General features: G+C 40.0%; 1 protein-coding gene across 1 annotated transcript in view; it reads left to right on the plus strand.

Annotated features, from left to right (window-relative positions):
• Positions 1-8,830: 8,830 nt before the first annotated feature.
• The window catches only part of LOC134822164 (uncharacterized), an 85,341-nt gene continuing 80,428 nt past the window's right edge, over positions 8,831-13,743 (plus strand). Inside the window, exon 1 of the mRNA XM_063833076.1 lies at positions 8,831-8,834. The gene's annotated coding sequence lies outside the window, so the exon portion shown is untranslated. The remainder of the gene's footprint in view (positions 8,835-13,743) is intronic.

The raw sequence follows: 13,743 nt of genomic DNA on the forward strand, positions 1-13,743 counted from the left end.
ATCTAATGGACAGTTTCAGCTGACAGAAGTGTTCCAGGAAGGAACTACATAAAGGGTCGTCTGCACACAGTTAAGCACAGTTAGTACACACTGCACCATTTGTAGCTACCCCTCCACCTTCCCACATGTAACAACTTAACAACACTGTAGGGAGAGAGAGAGAGAGAGAGAGAGAGGTATTCATTACACACAACCAACTCAGCCACAGCTCATTAAATAACACTTATACCCCGCCTATTACTGATTTGTAAAGCTTGTACGACGACCGGTTATTTATTCTCCTCGAAGGAATGATCAACAGATAATTGGTCAGCTTTCCCAAGCTGCAAGCCGTGTTTACCTTCTAGTTTACTATTGTCTTCTAATCCCTTTTGTTAGTGGTGATCTTTATATTCATCATCGGTACATTCCCCCTCCACCAAATTGTTCCCAGCGTTTGACTTGCAGTTGAAGGCACATTGAAGTACTTACTCCCTCCCACTAATTTCCCCAGTTGAGCAACACGGCAGCAACACGCAAGTAAATGGTCCGATTTTTATAATGTAATAATTAGTGTGTGCTGCTGCTGGTTTCGCATAACACAACTGTCTACTATCTCTTTTGTGTGTCTTTGACGGTAGAGACAGCGGAGCATCCTCGTAAGATACTGAAAGCAAACAGGTCACGTGATACTAATTGGTGGATTATCTCCCCCACAGTGTCACTCTTGCAGCCGAACTGTTTGTCGTTAGTTTAACTCCGTCAGGCTGGATTGGACTTGGTTAGCCTGGTGGATAATGGCATCTTATATCTGAGCTTGTACTTTGTGTTTGTTAACTGTTAGCGTGTTAGCTGGTACAGCATTTCTTGAAATTGGGCTGATCAGGTGGTTAGTAATACTGTCATGCTCAGTGCTCACAGTCTGTTTGTCGTTAGTGGATCTCCGTGGGATGAACCTGTTATGGTTGGCTCGAGCTAGCCTGGCGGATAATGGTATCTTTTTATATAACATAGTTTTAGCTTGTGTGTATATCAACTGTAGATCTGGAGGCTGGTGGGGAGGTGAACCTTACCTGACACGTGACAGTGATTAACCAATCAGCTCCCAGTATGGACCAATATATAGTTAGAGTCACTGTCACGTGTCAAAACAAATATGGTTCATCTCCCTACTAGAACCATTACATAGTTAGATGATAGCTGGTCCATCGTTTCTTGAAAATGAGCAGATCATAAAGTTAGCCTAAACTTGGAGTTAACTAATTTGTATGCTTAACCTAGTTCAATTTAAAGTATTTTATACTTTACTAAGATAGTAAGTTTTGGAAATATGAAGTCGGCAAGTCAGCCAGCAGATATGTATATCTTTAATTTGTATCTTGTATCTATTTTATTACTTTAATTAATCAGTATTAAATATCTTGATGTGTGGTTTATGTAACTGGTATGTGTTTAAATACCTCTGAACGTATTTCGTCATTCGATATTCATTGGTCTACTTTTAACCTTCCCTTTGATGAAGCCTCCTGACATTAGTCAAGTTCAGCTGATCTTCATGAAGCTAAATACTGATGTTCAAGTTTTCCTGGTACGTCTAGACTTAGAGTTTGATATAGGCAGTCGGTGCATATACTTATCTAGTTATGGATCCCTTTCTCTGTAGTTTATGTATCCTTTAAAGATATATTATGCGTGGACTAGTGTGCTATTCTTGACTAGTCCTGCTGTGAACTACTGCTATTCTGTATAATAATCCTACTTGACCAATCCTGGTAACCTTACTGATACCGATAGCTTATATCACGCTTTTAGAATCACGCTCAACTTATTTTATTGCTTTAGTATTTACTCAGATTTTACCGCTTACGTTGCTTTGTTTATTTGATGACTTGATCGCTGTTTGAACTTTGAATTGGACTTATGACTATCGTATGTAAGTGTATGTGGTCGAGCACAATATGTGACGCCCCTCAGGCGCTCCAGCTTCGTGATCTACAGGTCGGCCAAGTTTTCAAGTTAATTTTCTAAAATTATGATCAATCAAGCGATATAATTACCACTATCTACAATTATCGTGCCAAGAATCTATGTCTCATACGGTGTTGTGCGGTTTCGTACGTAAATTTTTAAAGAAGTCAAACTACCGTCGCGTTTCGAGCTAAGAGATACGATGAGATAAGGTGAGATAAGATGAGATAAGTCATCATCATGCCATGAAGATGTTCACGTCGACACGCTGATTGACTCACAACATCTTGTGGTGAACTTGCTCTATAATTAGCTTTTAAACTATAGTCATAGATAGTCACTCGTTATCTTGGTCGAACATCAAGCTGTTTGGATGATAAGTTTCACTCAGTTATTTTTGTCCGAGGTGATTTTTTGGTATATATTTTAAAGGTGACTTAATGGTAACGTTACACGTGACGTTACACGTGACGTTGAAAACGTCCGTGCGAACCAACACTTATTCACGTACGGTGTACACGTCTGTCGTCTGTGGAGTGTCACCAGGTCCGTTCTGTTCCCTGAAAATCGGAATTTCCTAATGATCTTTGTCAATTTCTCCCTTGTCAATTACTCCCTTTACATATTTGATATGCTCTGGTGAAGCCGTTTTGTATCCGTTTCATTTTCTGTTCTCAGCGCTCATAAGTAGCCCTCAATGACTCAGATTGACTGTAAAAACTACAGGATCACAAGCGAAATAATGTTCTCCATTTTCCGGCGACGCAACTCCTCTCCGACACACCCACACCACCCCTTTAGAATAAAAATGTGGAGCCAAGACTGCTCTGCAAGCGTGCGTGGGAGTACTGTGCTAGTATAGACACTAGTCATGCTCCAGGCTTTTTTCCGGAGGTCAGCGAAAAGGTCATTAATTCTCCACTATTCATTGATCCCACTCCTGGTCAATTCACGTTCTCCTTTTAACCGCCCGATTATCACACTTTAGTAGTCCAGCCGTCTGGATTAACACCACAAAACCACATCTAGCGTTTATCTGCTTGAGGTCACGTGACTTTTGCTTGATTTCAGAATCTTATGCTCGTGCGCTACTGCTAGTAGACTGAATGATCATTCTCCACCGAGTATATTATGATTGACCACAATAAACTTCAGTTTCTTAGACTGCGCCTCTTTAACGATGCGTCTTCCATGATTGTTACCCGCTCTCTTAATCTTTCTTCGATGATTGTGTCAGAAATTCATGTCTGGGCCATGATCAGCTGGCTTGTACAAATTAAATGGGGAATTCCTGCATTTTATCTGGTTTCATTCGAAGGATTTTCTTCGTTTATGAGTTTAATATTTCGTCTAAATTCTATTCACCCAGAAGATTGATGATGCCTATTTTCAATATAATGTAATTTCAAATTCAAGTCCATATATGGTAAGGTATTAAACTGACAGCCCATCTGTTATAGACCGCAGTAATAAAGATTACTTGTTACATCAAATTTGCAGTTCTTTCGTTTTGTTCATTTCGGTGGTCCAGTACAGGGGAGTAGGACTCTAGAGCGGGGGACTCTAGAAGTAGGACCCTAGAGCGGAGTCAAATCGCCAGGGTAGGACTCTAGAGCGGAACTCCCCTACCGGACCCATACTATGAGGACTCTAGAGCGGTACCCACATGCAGATTTTAGAGCGGTTAGAAATTTGAGAGCGGACTGGACAGCGGACTTGGTCGGAAGATTGAAATCAGATTAGATACAACTCGTGATTGATTATTACAGTCGTGACATTAGAATAAGTGGGGGGGGGGGTCCAACCCGATGTCCGATATGAGGGTTGATGAGGCCAAAATCGGAATCGGAAAAATCGGAAAAATCGGAAAATTGAGAAATTTTAGAGAATCGATCTCTAAAACCTCTCAGAAGTGAGGAAGTGATAAAAAACCCCTAAATATGCTATATTGTTATGAGAAAACGAACTAATTGGACATTCCAATAGTATGTTTTATGTGTTTTTCCACTGCAGGGGCTAGTATGCTCACTACTAGTTGGAGTTGTCATGTACTCCCAGACCCGAGTGCTTTGGCCTCTTGACTTGAGATTGATTGTTTCTGCTCATTAATTTTATCCCTGTTACTTGTTATTATGTATAAGTACAACACTAGGGTTATATTTTGTAGTCCGGTCTTTAAACATACCATAATATCACTAGTACACTGCACCTTAAATGTATAGTCAAGTACATTTGTATCGTAACACATGCTTGGCTGGGGGATCATGTTTTGTGTCCGTTCGGTACCCTGTATTTTCAAAACGGACAAAAAGTAGGGCGGACAAAAACAGACAAAACATTTAGATGTCCTCCTCCTCCTAAGTCTTCCTCCTCCTGAGTCCTTCTCCTCCTCAGTCCTCTTCAGTCCTCTTCCTGACTCCTCGTCCTCGTCCTCGTCCTTCTCCTCAATCCTCCTCACCCTCCTCCTCAATCCCCTTCTCCTCCTCAGTCCTACTCCCAGTCCTCCTCCTTCTCCTTCTCCTTCTCCTCCTCCTCATCCTCTGCATTTCTCCTCCTGATCCTCCTTCTCCTCCCCATCAGTTCTCCTTAGTCCTCCTCATAGTCGTCCTCCTCCTCCTGAGTCCTTCTCATCCTCCTCCACCTCCTGAGTCCACCTCCTGAGTCCTCCTCCTCAGTCCTCATCCTCCTCCTCAGTCATCATCCTCTTCCTCCTGAGTCCTCCCCAGTCCTCCTCCTCTTTCTCCTCCTCATCCTCCTCCTCCTTCTCCTCCTTATCAGTCCTCATCCTCTGTCCTCCTCATAATCGTCCTCGTCCTCATCCTCGTCCTTAGTCCTCCTCCTCCTTCTCCTCAGTCCTCCTCCTCCTCCGCAGTCCTTCTCCTCCTCGTCAGTCCTCCTCCTCGCCAGTCCTCCTTCTCCTTCTTCTCCTCCTACTCCTAAGTCCTCCTCCTCCTCCTCAGTCCTCCTCCTCCCTCTCATCCTTTTCCTCCTTCTCCTCCTTCTCCTCCTACTCCTAAGTCATCCTCCTGCTCCTCAGTCCTCCCCCAGTCCTCCTCCTCATCAGTCCTCCCCCAGTCCTCCTTCTCCTCCTCCTCATCCTCAGTCCTCCTCCTCATCATCCTCCTTAGTCCTCCTCCTCCTCAGTCCTCCCTAAGTCCTCCTCTTCCTCAGTCCTCCCTAGTCCTCCTTCTCCTCCTCCTCATCCTCAGTCCTCCTCCTCAGTCCTCCTCGTCCTTAGTCCTCCCCCAGTCCTCCTTCTCCTCATCCTCAGTCCTCCTCCTCAGTCCTCGTCCTTCTCCTTTTTAACAGTCCTCCTCCTCAGTCTTCCTCCTCGTCCTCGCTCTCGTCCTCCTCCTTCTCGTCTTCCTCCACACCAATCCTGCTCCTCTTCCTCAGTCCTCCCTCTCCTCTTCAGTCCTCCTCCTCCTCAGGCCTCCTCGGTCCTCCTCTTTCTCCTCAGTCTTCCTCCTTTTCCTCCTCCTCCTCATTTCTCTTCCTCATCCTCCTCCTCCTTCTTCTCTTCCTTCTCCTCCTAATCAGTCCTCCTCCTAATCAGTCCTCCTCCTAATCAGTCCTCCTCCTCAGTCGTCCTCCTCCTCGTCCTTAGTCCTCGTCCTCATCGTCCTTAGTCCTCGTCCTCATCCTCCTAGTCCTCGTCCTCATCCTCCTAGTGCTCGTCCTGGTCCTCCTCAGTCTTCCTCCTCTGTCCTCCTCAGTCCTCCTTCTCCTCAGTCCTCCTCCTCCTCCTCATCAGTTTACACAATTTATTGTTACTAAAATGTTTTTAAACGCATTTGAGTCTGTAACATATTGACATGTTACTGTTACTGACTCAAAATGTGCCCGAGAATTTTTTTGTTTAACAGAGTTTTACTCTCCAGTACTATGGAAAAGTTGTTACATGATAAATAAAGATTTTGATAAATAAAGTGATTTTCATCCCTTTTAATGTTATTGAAAATTGTGTAGACTATTCTTTGTATCTAACTGAGGATTGGAAGTTTGAGAAAGGACCATAGTCATTAACCGTGCTACCCATTTCTGCAGATAGCCTGTTACAAATTGTGGAGACAATTTAAATCAAAAGTTACTAAAGCGTTCGCTATTTGTTACGATTGTTATTACCAACCGTACCTCTTTCAATTGTGGACCGGGGTGGATGTTTCTGTCAAACAAGAGTTGGTACGACATTGTGTTGTTTTTCGGACGAAACGATTCTTGTTTGGAACAAGATACCGTTTTGGGGTTCTGGGACCACCACCAATCGATTTCTTGTCATATTTAAGTACAGAAATAGCTACCTATATCGCCTAGAAACCTCAGAGGGAAGATTTAAATTTTCCCGATTTTTCCGATATGAGGGTTGATAAGGCCAAAATCGGGATCGGAATGATCGGAATTGATCGGGTTGGACCCCCCCCAATAAGTCATGGAGTTGTTGAAGCAGAAAATTGTCCAAGATCGATTTATTTATATTATACATCATATCATATTGTAATTTTTAGATACGTTAGACAATTGTTCGGTATAAACTTCTTCCATTTGACTGAAATATCCTCATGTTACTTTAAAATGCAAAAAAATTCTTTAATAAAGACTAAAGAGGTATAATTATGAACTTATTGAGGTATATATTAAAGAGGTATACTTATGAACTTGTCGTATCGATGTGATTTCGCTAAGCGAAATACCGACCAAGTACGTGCACTTAAGCAGATTGTTTAAGAATGAGGATCTCATCGCGTGACACTTTTGAAGTGGTGACAGGGTATGATCCAGTTCAGATCCCATCGCATAGCGGTTCTTGTTAGTGATTCCGATGTGCAGTATAAATGTCACGGAGAATTTAGTTTTAGTATATCACATTCGATTCCTACTCCTCTTTACTCCGCTTTTCATTCCTCAAATTTGGCACGACGATCAGGACCTTGTCTCACACCTTGACATGTTGAGGAGCGTGATGATCGAGGAGTGAACTATTTTCAGATATTTGATTCGCAGTATTAATGTATAATCTGCATGTGGATACCGCTCTAGAGTCCTCATAGTATGGGTCCGGTAAGAGAGTTCCCCCCTCTAGAGTCCCCCGCTCTAGAGTCCTACAGCCCAATACAAATTCCTTTGGAAAATTGCCAATTTGTAAATAATTTGATTGACAAAGTTTGAGTTTTACCTCCTTTTAATTATTGTTTTATAAAGATTTTATATATTGTTCACCTTAAGCGAGAGTGTATTATTTCACTACTAACCACCAAATGCAGACAGATGAACGAGCTTAATTATGGGATTATGATTTGATTTTAATTATGAATGATGAATATTATGTTATAACATTTTCATTAAATTTCAAGGCACGCCAGACGCATTAATTTCCATACTTAGACATGGTCTATCTAATCCATCCAGGAGTAGGCCTAATTGTGATAAGTAATTACCTAATTTTGATAAGTTAATTTTCTATTCAGTACCTCTGAGGTCCGTATTAGGAGACATTGTTGAACAAAAGTTTGAAGAAAACATTCGCAAATCTCTCAGTCAATCGTTTAACTCAGTCAAATTTATAACATTACTTTGAGTACTAAAATCCACTGCTCGACTGCTTCATGAAGGAGCAATGCAGCTGTTGTTTTGCAGCTTCTGAATCAAATTTCTCTGAAATTACACCCACACACACTGACACACAAATATGTACTCTGCTGTTGCTCCTTCGTAAATTTGCTTTACATCGGAAGTTGCTCCTTCATAATATTTCTTTACTTCGTAACATAACATGACACTGGGCACGGCTACTCTTTTTGCTTTTTGACAACATTTCTAACATGTTCTGATTACTTGAAATTGTCTTGAGTCTCCTTTAAAACCCGTGAAAACAAAGTCCCCCGCGTCAGCTTGTCCAGTACTAATGTTAACATACACGGTGGCGTAGAGAGTCATGATCAGTCCTTCGTCACCGTTACAGATTTTCGTGATCCGTAGCATACATTATGATTATATGCAATATACATGTGCGCCGTAGGGTCAAGAGTTGGCCATAATTGCTGAATTATGCATTTTTTGTTGCATGAATTTATAATCGACCTTTGGTAAAGCATAGCGGTACGGTTTTGTCATTGGGATTGTCTCCTCCTTCTTACTATACTGGGACCCGTCGTACATACTTTATTACATTTAAACGAGGTGGTCATCTTTACATATTATGTACAGTAAAATTTAGTAGGTTATACTGCATGCAGAATCTAGCTGGTTCAATTTTTAAGTTTCCCCGAGTTTTGGTGGTGTGGAATTTGATATTTCAGTGTAAGGATATATTGTCTGCTCTTCATTACACAAAGTGAGTCTGACCGTTGACTTGGTGATGTGATTCCCTTTAAAAACATTTAATTGGTTAAATTTGTTTCCTGTTTATCAATTAAATTAATTAGTCCCACCCAATCTGACCAGGATATCCTAATTAAAACGTACGTTACATGAAACGCGTGTATTGCAAGTGCAGGACGTTTTGATATACAACTTCATAAGACTTCACGGTGTGGGCTGGGTTTCACTTCACATCCAGTTCCCCCCAGCTTTAACCGCCATTTGCTGATCACGTGTTGCTCTTTCTCCTGTAGAATTTACTGTAATATTTATTAATGCCAACAGATTACGGCAATCATCAGCGTCTCCCCGCTTGTTAAGAGAGACTACAATCAGACGGTAATGAGGTAATCATCAAACTTTAAACCACGTAAAAATTCTCATTTCGGCGGAGATTTCTTGGATTCTTTGTCAAGTTTAAAGGATAATTTCTCATTTCGGTTGGGATTTCTCGGATTCTTTGTCAAGTTTAAAGGATAATTTGCTGGCGTGATGTTGAGGGATTTTGTTGTTTAAGTTTAAATAATTTGATTAAATTAAGTTGCTTCTTCTTTGTTGTTGTTTGAACCGATATTTTGATGTGTATTTGGTATTAACTATTATTATATACAAATTAAAATAATACGAAGGTTTATATTTAGGTGCAATTATAAATATGATTTTTAAGGAACCATAATATTATCTTGATGTTATTATAGTTAATACAATACGCAATACGCATGGTGAACATCTCATCTACAGTTTGTTACTCAATATCATGATGTTATTACGGTGTTAAAAATACAAGTAACCTGTTCCCGGCCAATAACTTACCCGCATTTGTTTCATAAAAGCCGCGCCGTCTGTATTTTCTTTAGCAAATACTGATCTGTATGTTTATATTAAGTAGATTTCAAGATTTAACTAATCCTGCGTGTCAAACTGAATATTTCAAACTGAATATTTCAAACTGAATATTTCCGGTCTTCAAGTAGAAACTGTCGGTTCTCAGAATCACATAACTACAAGGGTGTGTCGGTTCCACAGCTCCAGTTCACAGTTCCACTTTCAGCTTACATCACATTCTACACTACTCCCTCATCACATCTGTAACACTGCATGTTTACTAATCCCCGCCCTGTCTCTGTTTCCAGCCTCGCATTATTCCGCACCAAGCTACAACTAGATCTGTCAGTTCATCACTTCAGAACACACTGGACACGTGACAGTGAACCATATCAACAGATAATCAAAATCCGCGACTTTCACATGTCATACCTGTTGTACGGTTGGTTCCGCATGATCAGTAGGTGAATATAACAATCGTGAAATAACTGACGACAGCTATGTTCGGTGCTCTCACTGGTCATGTGACAGTAGAATCTGAACACGTGGGCAGTGACGAGACCACGTGACCTAATATGACGCGTTATTCCCCCGATGATTGTACTTTGTAGCATGTTCCTTCGTACAGGTTATTGTGTGTTCTGCAGTTTCCTAACTTGGTGATGCTGTGGTTTTGTTAGTTACCAGCAATAATTAAAATTAATCGATAGAATTTGCTACTTATTTGGAGGGAGCGTCCGCTTGTGCTTAGTACTGGGAACCTCTTGCTGCCAATAATCTTGGGACTCAGCAAATCGATTACAGGAATTATAGATGTCACGTGTTACAACAAATGGCCCAACTCTTACTCACCACATTTATTGAATTATCCGCACACTATTATATCGCCGTATTCCGACCCATAATTCCTCAACTATTAGCGTGAATGGGTGCTTCGCCGAGTAAAGTGCGTTTCTATTCTCCTTAATCGAGTAATTATGTGGAATTTATCATGTGGTATAACTCATATCGGTGTGGTCTGGGGCCGTGTTACTCCACAATCCACATTGCATGGTCCGTGGTCGTTAGATCTGGCAGAAACATGATCATCATGACTTCAACAGCTCCAGAACACTACCGGTTACAAGTTTTTGGAAAGTTATCTCTCATTCTTTTCGTTCATGAGCGAACAAATCCACAATTTGATATAGCAATCCTTCTGAATGAATTATGAACATTCGATTTTGGGTTTAGCATAGCTCATTACGAATCACAGATGTGAAAGGTTACTTCAGCGCTCCTAAGGTTCACATAAACGTACCAATCAGAAAGCTGCTCCTCACATATTTCTACCAATCAGAGATCAAGAACCTGATCACATGAGTGGCAGGACCAATCACAATGCTCCATTTCGAACAGAAGCTGTAGCCACCTGCTTACAGAGCAGTCGAGCATGGTAATCTGATCGCCAATTGTTTGGGAGTTTCGTTGAGAGATTGAATATTCGTTAGCTCAATTTGAAGTGTAACAGTGTCAGAGTAGACTGAACGCTTCAATGATCGTCTCTATTTGAAGTTTTGAACCGTATATGGTTTGTATAATAGCCGTCGTGTCACTCAGACAAATCCGAAGAGCTCTCAACTAGTTAACAGAATCTAAATTACTGTCTCACTTTTGACTTCAGAACCAGATTTAAATGAAATTCAACTTGCAGTTTTTACGAAATTGCTATTTAACTATATTAAAATTACACTTTTACTTTCGAGCTTTGATCCCTCCTAAAAGTTAGGTATTGTAGCCATAAAATAGTAGCGAGGGAGCAGTAGTTCATATTTTAACCAATTATCTTATAAAAATTAAAAATTTCTCTGAGTACATTCTCATTCGAGCGCAGTACCCAGAATATAACCGTGTATTAAAGTAGGCCCGTCTCACTCTTCAGCCGCACCAACATTCCCTCTCTGGATCTGACAGAATTGGATTAATTGGCACTGACTACAACATTAACCCTCCCACTTAGTAACTACATCACCCGCCCAGCGCCCTGAACCAGCATTTTAGACGAGGTTAAATGCTGACTCAGCCTTATGTCAGGGAGCAGGGTTGTGTGGTTGAGAGAGTGGGCGAGAGCGTCTAGACATGCACCACCTCTCTCAACTTTACTTTGATATTATAGTTTGTAAAAACTGTTCCACCGCTCTAATGTTGTGTTTAGTGTCTCTGTCGAGCTTTATGATGTTGTGGTTTGTGACTTTAAGTATGTCTTAAATGTTGGTTTAGTTTTGCGGTAAGAGCTTAAGAGGCTACAATCTAATTCACACCCGATTTAGAGGTGTCTGTGTTACTTCATTACGTGTTGCTTCCATGCGTTTTGCTTCCATGCGTCACTCGCCTACAATGTGGAGTTTCGTCTGAAAGCTTTAATAGGAGTCAGGACCATCCTGTGACCACCCCAGAGAGAGAGAGAGAGAAGATATTTCTATCGTTCAGCGAGTTTGAGTTCTGGGGAGTAATGGTGTTGTGGTAATAGCTTAGTAGTAGTTGTAGTAGTGTTGCTTCCATGCGCATGTTTTAGTAGATAAGGATCAAATAGGATGTGCCGGAATTTAGGTGCTTGTTGATTTGATTTTAGCAACCAGGTTCTAGTTTAGAATTAAACAGTGTGGTGTTAAAAAATAATTTCTCTAATTTATATCTGATGAGTGTAGATTATTTGTAGATAAATTATAATGCATCTGCTTTTTGTTGATTAATAAAATGACCGTGACTGTCTTAAACTATATAGTGTCCTACAATAATAAGATTTAGCGTTGAAATCATTAAGTATGATCAATCTTATCATGTGACTGGCACTAATAGTGATCAGTGATTCAGTGATAGCCTCATATCAGTGGAATGCGGAGTAGCGTCAACTGCGTAGCCTAGTTATTCCTTGCACTTATTTATCGTTGATTATCAGTGTTTAAAGTCGTGCACAACTCACTAGCTTTGTTATTTCAGTATGACCTAATCACTCTGCTAATATCATATTTATGTTAACTCGCCCTGATGACTTGATACATAATTGCATGGTCAATGATTATGACATTTTAATCACGTCGGCATGATATTTTTTAGACTGCCAATGTCAAATTCCTGTGTTTGTGACTATCATATTTGTGATGTTGAACAAATATTTGTGGCAGAATGTGATTGTTATCTCCGCATATTTCTTTATCTTATCAGTTAATGGAATTTTAGAATTTTAGAGTGTAAGTCTTACACAGATTTACAACCTCACGTTATACTGCTTGATTCTGATAAGCAATTTATGCATTCAATTATCCATTTTTCATGAGTTGTTGAATTGCTTCTGTATATAGTTGTTGTGTAATATTTGTTAGCTCATGCTCAGTCTGTTGCCCTTTCTGCCAATCGCCCTTTTTTCATTTATTTGTCCTGATTTCAGGCCACTTAATACTCTTGAGGGCTGAGTCCAGTTGGTCAAGCAGTACAAGTTTACCCAATAACACGATCAGTATATCTTTTAAGAATTGATTTATTTCATTTATCCCATAAATCAAAAGAACATCTTAGATTTAAGATCACGTTGTGTTCATTTCATCACGTGGTGCTCATTTGGTCAATATTTCTTCATTATCTTAAGTTGCAAGGTGCAAGTATATTATGATGTGGCCGTCACAGAGCACACATATTATTTTAAAATACAGCATGTTTCGTCTTAGCACTACATTATTGTGAGTGCTGGGGAATTTCGTTTCAGTATAAAAATAGCTTGAACGTAAATTTTATAAATTTTTAAACTGCGCTAAGAAAATCCGCGAACGGTTTTACCAATTACCATTTTGTTAATGGCTTCGCTTGTACGTAAACGATATGACGATTCGCATTCTTTAACACTAATTGTGAGTTCTAATTATTCGCTGAGGTTCACTTATTTATGGAAAAGAGCGTTGATAACTTTAAACTGCATTTAATCGATAAATTGTTGCCAAATTAGTTTCTATTGATTATGCAGTTACTTAATCACAGATATGCTTGGCTACGTGACATAAAAATGGGATCTCATATCTTTAATCGGTGCTTGCGAGGGAAATAACGACTTCTCACTTAAAGTTAAACTACACTTTCGTGAATTTCGAACTTTATAAACGGTTTAACTTTGCTTTCTTTAACCTGATACGGTACACAATTTCTGTAAATCACATCGCAGCTTTCGAGATTTCGTCTGTTTTAATTCTTTCAACACCACTGTGTATTAAATTATTATTAATCTAAAAAACTTAAACGCGGTTTAGTTACATTGAAACAACGACTTAGTTTCATAAAAACAGCTTTTTTAACCATGTCGCACAAACGTGATACTCAGAAACTAATATAAATAATCATATTATTTGCTCTGTTTGCTCAGTTTGCTCTGTTTGCTTTGTTTGCTCTGTTTGCTCTGTTTGCTTTCCCTGTTTGTGATTGGCCCCAGAATATCCAGGTCTATATAATTGCCAGCTTATTTTATAGTATTAAAATAATTGGTAACTAACTATATTCTCTCCCTTTATCCTATGTAAAACACTCCTAACATTGTGAGTTGTTCAGTCATTACTCTAGTTTATAACCAATCTAGTTTCATTTAACTCA

This window comes from Bolinopsis microptera, chromosome 10, assembly GCF_026151205.1.
Source record: "Bolinopsis microptera isolate Bmic1 chromosome 10, MBARI_Bmic_1.0, whole genome shotgun sequence".
Classification (NCBI taxonomy): domain Eukaryota; kingdom Metazoa; phylum Ctenophora; class Tentaculata; order Lobata; family Bolinopsidae; genus Bolinopsis; species Bolinopsis microptera.